The sequence below is a fragment of the Penaeus monodon genome, chromosome 39 (assembly GCF_015228065.2).
Source record: "Penaeus monodon isolate SGIC_2016 chromosome 39, NSTDA_Pmon_1, whole genome shotgun sequence".
In the NCBI taxonomy this organism is placed as follows: domain Eukaryota; kingdom Metazoa; phylum Arthropoda; class Malacostraca; order Decapoda; family Penaeidae; genus Penaeus; species Penaeus monodon.
The window spans coordinates 11,882,204-11,893,441 of NC_051424.1; positions in this window are offsets into that span (position 1 = coordinate 11,882,204).

The following is an 11,238-nucleotide window of genomic DNA, read 5'->3' on the forward strand; positions in this document are numbered from 1 at the left end:
AACAGTGAACTATGTGCATTGGTCAGTATCTTGCACAACATGACTGCAAAGTGCAGAGATTTGTACGGTTTCCCTAATGATAAGGAGGAAGTAACTGAAAATATAGATGGTGATTTAGATGCCCTTATCCTAGCCTTTTCAGTGGTTTGTGATAACTGAGATGATGTAAAATAATATACGTTTGTTCGGTGAATATTTCATGATGATAAATATTTTTTGTCCTTAACATGACATTTTATCCTGGCGCCATTCTTCCAAATGTTCTATTTTCGTTTATTTATATGGATTTCCGGGAGGGGTAAGAAGAATATAATGGTAGTGACAATATATTTTTTGATGGTGTACAGTATTCTGGTTCAAGTTGGGCTTGGAGAACACAAATGGTCTCAGGTCAGATGATTCTTGAGGCTCCATGAAACATCACATGAAACACCATGAGACTCTATGAGACATTCGAGTAATTCATTAACAAAGACCATAGTTATATTGGTGGTACTAACAATTATTATTAAGACATCACAACAAGATCTTCCAATATTTCATAGGAAAATAGTTGAATAAAATTACTCTGTACCCAAGCCTATTGACCAAAGGGCCTATTATCTATACAACAACACTGGCCATGTAATCGTGAATATTATAACTCATGCCTAGACACTGAACCACCACTGGATGCTTAAATACACTGCCTGTACAAACACACACACACACACACACACACACACACACACACACACACACACACACACACAGAGAGAGAGAGAGAGAGGAGAGAGAGAGAGAGGAGAGAGAGAGAGAGAGAAAGAGTGGGCCAGAACCAGAGCCAGAGCCAGAGCCAGAGCCAGAGCCAGAGCCAGAGCCAGAGCCAGAGCCAGAGCCAGATACAGATATAGATATAGATACAGAGGCAGAGACAGAGAGATCCCCCAACAACATTTGAACCGTGTTTATGCAAAAACTCAGTTGTAATCGCTATAATTATAAGGCCAATCCAGTCATACGCAAAATAACTTTACGACTTGCCACACAAAATAGTGATACACTTGGTGCAGCTCGTATATCGGGCAACAAACTTTTAATGACGGCCGTTACAGAGCGTCAGCAGAGAAGGTGTAATGGCAGAGAGCATTCACTGCTCACAAAAATATTCTTAACTTTTACAGGATATCAAATTATGACATTCATATCCATTATACATGAAGAAATATTACAGAATCAAGATAACGCTTTTCTGATATGTTAAATTTCGTAATCAAACAAATGAGCATTCATATCTCAATATAAACAATACCTTATGGACGCACTATAAGACTGTACACAGCTCATTCAAAATGATTAATATGGAGATAAATCAATATGTATATTTAGATGTAAAATAAAAAGGTAATTACATGCTACAAACTAAGTTCAATGCATAATGATACAACATTTGTTGTTTACATATGCACTGCTTTCAAGTTGTACTCTTTTGAATTTTAATGGCAAAAATTTACGAGGTATAAAGGAAGATCAAAACGGGGGCCCCTACTTCCCCTTTAAAAGTACTCCCCCCTGTTTTATGATCTCCCATCCCCCTTCGAAGTTCATAAAGTGGCAGATACTCAGAAACGGTATCCCTTAAAGCTCTAAATTTAATGCCCCTTTAGAAAGGGAAAGATCATAGCTGGGTCTACATTCCCCTAAAGTACTCCCTTCTGCCTCTATGAATCGTCCCATCCTCCTTCGTAAGTTCAGGAAGCAGGCATGATACTCAGAAGACGCTATACCTTGAAGCTCTGAATTGACTCCCCCCTAACGGAAGCCGCCTTGCCGCGGTGGGGGGGCTTGAGGTCCCAATGATCTGGTGAGCCGGACAGGGGTCCCCCTACGGAGGGGCCCCAGTGAGGGAGAGACAAAATGGCTTCCGGGTGCCCCAAAGGCCTGTGAGAGGGGATGTGCAACCCCGGGTTCATTTATTTGGGCCGGGAGAACTCCCCCACGTGTGTTTGCCTGCGGGGCATCCCGTATTCCAGGAGACGGGAGCCCTGGAGGTGAGCGATGCGCACCTGCCCCCTGCAGTAGCAAAAACCCCTCTTGGTTTTTTATTTGGTTAGACGGGGGGTGATCAAGGCCCGTAAAGTCAATCGGCTGGTAAAAGTGGTAGGTCAAGCAGGCATATTCAGTCGGAGCGCTAGGCCCGCGATACCATCAGTACTTAATAGTGGCTGGTATATTTCCTCTTTCCCCCCTGGCTTTTGGGAGATTTAAACCCCCAACATAGCTTCCCCTTGTGGAAACCCCGTGGTGGGTGGGGGGGTGAGGAAATGAAGAATTAAATTTTGTATGAGTACTAAAATTTCAAAGATCTAGCTTCTCCCTGACGCCCTCGCAATCCCCTGACCTTCCCCTCTGGAAACATTATGTTTGCATTTGGGAACCCTTTCCAGGTTCCCAAAGGGCAAAAATGGGAATCGTAATGGTTCCCGGGCTCCCAAACCAGGTAAAAAGGGGGAAAAGTCCTCCTAAATCCACTAAGAAAATTCCCTGGTAAATATGAAAACATTTCTTAGTAAGTACCTATTTAGTAAAGCCCATTGAGGGTTATCAATCATGGATCTTGATATTTTGAAGTATATCGAAAAATTTTTGAAGTATTCAACGTGATCCTCGCATAAACCCCACAGCGAGATGGTAGCCTGATAGTTGGGGTTTTTGTCACCAGACGAAGTGACCGTCTGCGTGCGATATCGACATTCCGGGGCCCAAGTTTCATTTTTCCCCCTCAAAAAACCCCTTAATCATTTAAAGGGAAATTGTTTTTTCCCGAGCCTGATGAGGTATTCTGGGGGAAAACTGTTGAGGAACAAAAATTTTTAAGTAGGGCAGTAAAACTTTTTTTAAAAGAAAAAATTTGATGGTTGGAACGTCGCACCAGCCTTTTCTAATTTTTTAACAGTTAGTCCTTCCGAATGGGTTAAGTTAGCATGGTACCCCCTAAAGGTAAAACCATATTCCCCCAACCCTATGCGGTGCTTCCATGCCAGGGTTTAGGGGCATGGACCAAACTTTTCCCTTTTTTAAAAAAAGGGGCAACCAAAGTATGTGTAAAGTGTGGTACAACAATCATCAGGAGATGAAACTGTCCAGTCCAATAGCTGTTACACTCAAAAAGGCTCATAAGCTTCTTCAAAGCGTGAAAATTTTAAAAATTTAAAAAGGGAAGTTTGGTAATAAGGACAAGGAAAAAAGTTAGTTTTCCAGAGGCAAAGGACGGCCCGTGTGCTTTTTGCACAGCCAGGTAAGCCCTTTTGCTTCGGTTCAGCCCATCCCCCTTCCCCCAACCCTTGCCTCCAATGCTTCTTAAAAACACACACTCTGCCCTTTCTTTAAACCTCTCGGAAATTTTGACACGCCTCGGGTGAGTTGTTCCTAAAACCTGCCAAGGGAAACCTGGGGAAAACTAGCTCCAGGTAAAAAAACCTTAAAAAGGTACTCCAGGATCAGGGAAAAGGGACGCTTAAAGGGGGAGGCAACCCCTTGACCACAGGTGCTCCCAAACACTTATAAGAAAAAAAATTAAAGAACGGATACCCTAATCCAAGGGAAACGTAGGGAATTCATGAAAAATGGGAAAAACTGCAATTTGATAGCTTCATATAACCCATTTTTGGTAGTCTACAAGAGATTTTGACCGGGGGAAAATCATCCGTTTTCCCCCTGAGGGATTCCAAATTCAACCCCATTATGGGACCTTTGAAAAATGGCCCTCATGGAGGGTACAGTAAGGGGATTCAAGAATTCCCTTCCAGCCATCCCCCTGCAGACAACACTGCAGGTGGGGTTTGGGAGAAAGGTTTGACACAAATTCCCTGTTGCATCCATCTACCTTCCTCCACATAATCTCAAAGGGAGATTTGGAAGATGTCTTGGGCAGTTGCCACATCCATTTCTATCTTGGAGTTTCAATGGTGTCATCCCCCTTCGGGAGACACCTGTGCAACCCCGAGAAGGGGCCTTGGAGCCCTTGTTTTTAAGATAGAGCATTTTTTATAAACAGTGACACCCCCAAGTTTTCCCAAGTTCAACTGGGACTTTCCCCAAAAACCTATCAATAGGCCCCCGATTCACGTTGAACTTCATTGGGGAGGCATGGAAGATTAATGGAAGCGCCCTTTTCCAAAAATTTTTGGGAGGTGAAGGTTTCCAGTAAATGGAGTGCAGGATGGCGACTTGAACATGCAACTGGAATCTTTTTAGATCAATTGCAGTTTTTGCAAGGTTGTTAAGATTTCGGTGTTAAAGATGCTGTTAACACTTCACATCAAAAATTTCCTTTTTGCAGCAGAAGCATCCATTCCCAAAAGTAGGGACGTCCGTCGCCCCTCCAGTCCCATGGTGGCCCTGATGAATCCAACAAGCTATCAGAGCAAAAAAAACGTTTAAAGGGCGTTAAACGACCGCCCCAGCTTTTGTAACCTTGATCAGTTAAAAAAAGACCCGAGAAAGGGGCAGGTGCGTGCTAAAGGGGGCTAGACGGACTTTCGTGGAGACAGTATGTCTCCTCGATTAACTTGGGACCCCCTTAGCATGGGTGTGGGAAAAGGGTGCGAAAAGATTGTGGAAAGAGCACATCCAATAAAAACCTGCTCTGAAGATAGATGGCATAATCATCACGACAAAAAAGATGTGCTAAAAAATAGCTAAATCCATGGCAGAGTCTCCTCTGGAGCTCTTACACTGCCCGATTCTCCATTTTCGTGCTGAACAGGAACAACACCCAGTGTCTTTTCCCAGAGGCCTGCAGCAGAACTTCCATACAATTTTCCCATTTTGGAAGGGATGGACTTGCTTTGCAGCTCTCCCGTAGGACCCCCCAGGAAGTGACGTTTTCCCTATCAAATGTATCTCATTACCGGGAGCCCCCAGTATTTCCGTTGGACCTGTCAATGGATCTATAGGGAGGGCACAGTCCCATCCACAGGGGAAAGAGGCAAAATCATTCCGTTCCAAAAACCGGCAAAGATTTTCCGCCCCGGGAAAAATTACAGACCCAATTTCTCTACCAGCTGCATCTGCAAGCTAATGGAAAAAAAATGGAAATTCGGGTTGAATGGTGCTAGAAAAAAAAAAAAACATGTTGACCCCTATCAAATAGGGGCTTTAGAAAATTTAGATCGCCACAGATGCATTGTGAGGAGGGAAACTGCTATACAGAATTTTTTTCCCAGCGATCCATTTTGGCGTCTTCTTTGACCTTGAAAAGGCTTATGATACAACTTAAAAGCATGCATACTCATGAAGCTGTATAAATTTGGGTTTAAGAGGAGTTTACCTACCTTCATAAAAAAGCTTTTTTTTGAAAACAGGAAATTTAGAGTTCGGTTGGGAAAAATTTCTCTAATTTGGAAGCCCAGGGGAAGGGGCCCCCAAGGGAGTGTCTTAAGTGTGACCCTGTTGCCTTGCTATAAATGAATTGAAAATTTGTTCCAATTTCTGTCTCATGTAATCGTTGTGATGACTTTAAATGATGCTCAGGGGAAGCTTACGGGATGTGCAAGGACACTTTCAGGCTGCAAAATAGGTTGTCAGGGGGAAAACATATCATGGGTTCAAATTTTTTTCTCCAAGAAGACCAGGGCTATACATTTCCACAAACGGGGGAAAATTTCCCACCCCCCCCTCTATTTAGGGCAACCCCCCAAGAGGTGAAGTATTTGGGGTCAAATTTTTGACTAAGACTTAAAGGGGCCCTACTCAAACATTTAAAAAGTGAAGGCTACAAAAGGCTTAGTATTTTGGGGGTTCTTTTCACATCTATTTTGGGGTGCAGACCGCACAACCTTCTACGGCTTATCGAGCGCTTTTTTGTAGTAAGCTTATTGGGGCTGTGAGGGTATTCTTTTTCAATCCACTGTCTCCGGATGTTGGATAGTTCTAATGAAGCTCTAGAATCTTTTAGGGCTTTCGGGTTTTCACTGTGGAATCCCTGCATGCTGAGGTAGAGAACCCCCTCTTTCATTAGCAGTGTGTGTGCCCGATTCTTAGCCCCTTAATAAACTTCTACTTTTTGGATGGGGGGATGCGGGTCACCCAACCCCAAACTTTTGGGATTTTCAGGTCGGGGTGGGAAGGAAAAATTTTCCGATCAGCTCGCTATTTGCACTGATCCCAACAGTGCAAAAAGTGCAAACCCAAACTTGAACCTCCTCACTACTGGATGTGATGAGTTTTAAACTCTTGATTTTTGCAAGGACAGTGATAATCACAATTAAATTTCAAAAATGGTTTTAAGATCTAGTCATCTTAACTGTCAAAAAATGGTATGTAACTCTGCAGGAAGATCGAGGCTGCAGAGAAAGACTGCAAAGCAGTCTTCCTTTACTCATTCTGAAAGCCCCACCTTTTTAGATTTCGAACCCTTGATATATTGCATCTGATCCTTTCTACTTAGAGTGTGTTTAAGAAAAATCTCTCTGACTTTTGTTCGGACCCCTCCCTTTCCCAAATTCCGACCAAAAACAGCTCGACCATTAGTCCAAGGGGGGGAAAGGGGGGAATTCCCGTTTCCAGAAACCCTTTTTGAAATTTTAAAATTAAAATCTTCCCCAAGTTCCCCATTCTTTAAATAGGATCGGCTATCCCCAAGGGGGTTAAAAACAATCTGGGTGTAGAGATCTCGGGCCCCTTTTTAGTCTTTTGTAGTAAATCGGGTTTAGTAGTCCCGTGTAATGAAAGGGGTGGTTCTCCACTTTCAGCATACGGGGCTCCACAGGCGGGGACCGAAAGCCCCAGTACAGATTTTGAGAGTCTTTTGAACGAGCCAACTCCCCGGGGAAAAGGGAAGTTGCCGATGAATAAACTTACATCATGTCAAGTACAAATAACATCAGTAAAGCTGTAGAAGCGTTGGCAGTCTGCACCCCAAGATAATGTGAAAGCACCCCCAAAATACTAAGTGCTTTTGTAGCCTTATTTAATGTTTGACGTGGGCACCCATGTAAGCCCTTTGGGTCAAAAATAGACCCGTACTTCATCTTGGACAAATTGAAGTGGGTTTGCTCCTAAATAGAGGGAAGGATGGAACTTTCCTCGTTTGTGGAAATGTTATAGCCCTGATCTGCTTTTTGGGAAATTTTAACCCAATATGTTGCCCACCGTACAAAATGATTTATTGCAGCCGCATGTGTCCTTGCACATGCTGTAAGTTCCTCCCCGGCAAAACAGTGTAAATCATCCCCATAAGATTACATGAACAGCATTGGAACTGATCTTCCCCCCCCCCCCCGGTTTAAGAAGTTTTTCCCCCCAAAATTAAATTCCTTTAGCAAGGAAGCTTTGTATAGGGAGGGTTTAATTTTCCTCTTTAAACCAATGTAACAGCTTCAAGGTATGCCAGTTCCCAAGTGGGATCATAAGCCTTTTCAGGCAAAAAAGTGCTAACAAGACGCGCGGGAAGGAATTCTGTACAAAAAGTTTTCAATCCCTTTCAAGGCATTGTGGTCGATCTTTCTAAACCCCTATTTATATGGGGTCAGCACTTTCCTTTTCTAGCAGCCATGTCAACCTGAAATTTACCATTTCCTCCTCAGCTTGCAGATGCAGCGATGAGAGAAATGGTCTGTAATTTTCTGGTGGTAAGAAAACCCCGCCCGGTTTTTGGGACAGGAATGTTATAGCCCTTTTTCCATGGGGATGGCATGTACCTCCTTTGGGTCCATTTAAAAGGGCCAAAGGAACTTCGGGGGCTCTTGGTAAGTGAGATATCATTTTGGTATGGAATATCGCACTTCCCGAGGGATCTTCCCGGCAGAGCTGCAATGCAGGTCCCTTCCTGCGCAAAAAAGACAAAATTTTATGGAAGTTTGCTGCAGTCCTACTGAAAAACGACACTGGGTGTTGTTCCCGTTCTCACGAAAGTGGGAAACAGGCCCGTGAAGATGCTCCAGAGAGATCTCGCCCTGGATTTAGCTAGCTCATTAGCAAAATCTTTTTTGTCTGTGATGTGATGCCCTCTACCCTTTAAAACAGGGGGTGACAGTAAAGGCTTTTCCCGCAATCTTACGACCTTTTTCCATACCCAGCTAAGGAGGTCCCAAGTTAACAAGGAGACATACTGCTCCGTGTCCGTCGGCCTCCTTTAGTACTTTCCTGGCCCTTTGGGTCGGGGGGTCTTTGTAAGGATCAAGGGTTTCTCGCTAGGGCGTGTTTCAACAGCCTTTATGCCTTTCCTTGCTCGGACACTTTTAGGGATTCACAGATCACCATGGTACAGGGGAAATGGTAATGCCCCTACTTTTTGGAATGGATGCTTTTGCTACAAGGAATTCGTGTGTGAAGTGGACACATGAAAATCATTCAAGATCCTTGTAATACTGCAGTGATCTAAAAAATTCCGTCCGATGTTTAAGTCGCCCTCTCTGCACTCTATCGACTGGAATACCTTCACCTCCTGCAAAAGGGAAAAGGGAATTTTAAGTTAACGTGAAACAGGGAGCCTTTTGATAGGGCTTTTTGGAGAATGTCCCGTTTGAATTTGGAAATGGAGAGTGTCATGTTCTACTCTTAAGAACAAAGGACTCCAAGGCCCTTCCTCGAAGGTTGACAAAGTGCCCCCCCGAGGTGATGCCCACCATTGAAATTTCAAGAGTAAAAAATGTGGGAATGCCCAAAGATTTTCCCAAAACATTACATTGGATTCTGCGGGAAAGGAGATAGCGCAAAAATGAAGGTCGTGTCAAGCCATTTTCACAGCCTTTACCTGCGTGTTGTTGAGGTGGATGGGCCCGGGGAAGGGAAAATCCTGATGTACCATACTCCCCATGAGGTATTATCAAAGGGCCCCAAAAAGGGGTTGAATTTGGGTCCCTAGGGAAATCGATGATTTTTTTTGGCCATTATCTTTGTGCTACCAAAATGGGTTGCAGAAGCTATCAGATGCTGCGTTCTTACCATTTTTCATGAATTCCTGCAGTTTTCCCTTGGATTAGGGTATCCATTTTTCCCCAAATACCTCTTTATAAAAGGGGTTGGGAGCACCCTTGGTCAAGGTTTATCCCCCACCTTAGGCTATCCCTTTCCAGAAACTTGGGGGTATCTTTTTAGAGGGTTTTGGTTTCCACAGGCTTCCCTTTTGACAGGGGCAGGATTTCTTTGCCCGGGCAAAAGGGCAGGGCCCGCACCTTTGCTTCAGGGGCATTGCCTAGCAGTGGAGGCCCCCGTGGGGCAGCTGGAGCGTCACCCTTGAGGGCCCCTAGAGCCCTGCCCGACGGTCCAAAGACCCCCTTTGAAAGAGTCTTTTGAACGGCTCAGGATTCCCTTTTCCCGGGGAAGGGCTCCTGAGCCTTGCTTCAGGGGCATTCTGGTGGAAATTTACAGAGGCAGTTTTAGCAACTGGGGGCTGAGTTTTTAAAGGAAGTAGCGAGTGTGTGGGTAAGAAGCACTGGAGGGCAAAAGGGTTGGGAGGAAGGGGGATGGGCTAGAACCGAACAAAGTTTTTCCTGGTGGCAAAAAAACACACGGGGGACGTCGCTTTGCCTCTGGAAAACAACTTTTTTCCTTGCTCCCTTTTTACCAAAACTTTTTTTTTTTCCCAAAATTTGAGCTTTTACATTGCTTGAAAAAACTTTATGATTCTTTGCAGTGGTAACACTTTGGGCCGGACGTTTCATCTGCTTTTTGACCCGTTTTTACCACACTTTACCCATAATTGGTTTTCCCTTTCCTTAAAATGGCAAGAGTTTGGCTCCAGCCATAACCCCGGCGTGGAAGCACCGATAGGGTTTGGGGGAAATGGCTTTCCTTGAGGGGGTACCCCCCCAACTTAAAAGATTCTGAAAGGACTAAGTGTTAAAATTAGAAGGAGAGTGGGATGACTGTTCCAAAAATCAACTTTTTTCTTAAAATGTTTTTCTGCACTACTTAAAATTCTCTAGATCCTCTAAAAATTTCCCTCAGAATACCTAAGGCCCCGGGAAAAGACAATTTTCTTTCATTTATTTAGGGTTTTTTGAGACATGAAACGGCCCCAGGAAATCGCATTCGATCACTCTCGTCTGGTGACGAAAAACCCCAACTATAAGGCCACCATCTCGCTGTGGGGTAAGTGAGGGCACTTTACATATCTCCCCTATTTTCATATGTACTTCAAAAAGATCCAGGGTTCAACACCCTCAATGGAATTCACTACTAGGAACTATATGAAATACTTTTTATATTTACCAGGGAAGATTTCCTTTAAAGGATTGAGGGGGACTTTTCTCCTTCTTACCTGGTTTGGGAGTGGGAACCCTTTTCGATTCCCATTCTTTCCCTTTGCAAGTGGAAAGGTGATATGGATGTTCCAGAGGGAAAGGCCGGGGATGCATAGGTATCAGGGGGAGAGCTAATCTTTCTAAATTTGTAGAAGTCATCCAAATTAGAACTTTATTCCTCACCCCCCCCCCCCTATGGGTCCAATGAGGGGAAGCTATAGGTGGGCTCAAAAACTCCCAACAGCCCCAGGGTAGTGAGGAAATATACGCACCACATTCAGTACTGATGGCACTTGCCCCCGCCTATTTGCCAGCCCCATTTACTTTTACGGGGCCCTTTATGAAGCCATCCGTCTAACCAGAATAGAGGGCAAAGAGTAGTTGCTAGCTGCAGGGACAACGCAGCATCACTCAACCTCCAGGACTCCTGTCTCCTAGTAATACCGGGTGCCTGCACAGCAGACACACATGGGAGGGTTCTCCCTGGTCCAAAATGGAAGAACAGGGGTGGGCACATCCCCTCTCATAGGTCTTGGTGCACCAGGAAGCCATTTTTTCTCATCCCTCACTGGTGACCCCTCCTAGGGTAGCCCCCTGTTGTTCACCAAAATTGGGACCTCAAATCCCCCTCCCCCCCCATGGCAAAGGGAGCTCCCGTTTTGGGGGGAACATGAAAGGGACCCATATTGTTCTTTGGGCTGCGCAGAACTTCCATACAACTTGCCATTTTTTCGCAAGGGAAAAGATTTTGCTTTGCTCTGCCGTAAAGGGGATGAATTCCTACCAAATGATATCTCACTTTCCGGGGAGCCCAGAATTTCCCGTTGGACCCCCATTTAAAAAGGGTCTATAGGGAGGTACAGTGCCATCCCCATGGAAAGAGGCTATATTTATCCCCATTCCCAAACCTGGCAGGGATGCTTTCCATAAAACAGTTTTAAATTAACAAAAAAAAAACTTTTCCCAAAAGGGTTTTACCCAAAGGCTGCAAAAAGAAAAAGTTTAAAAA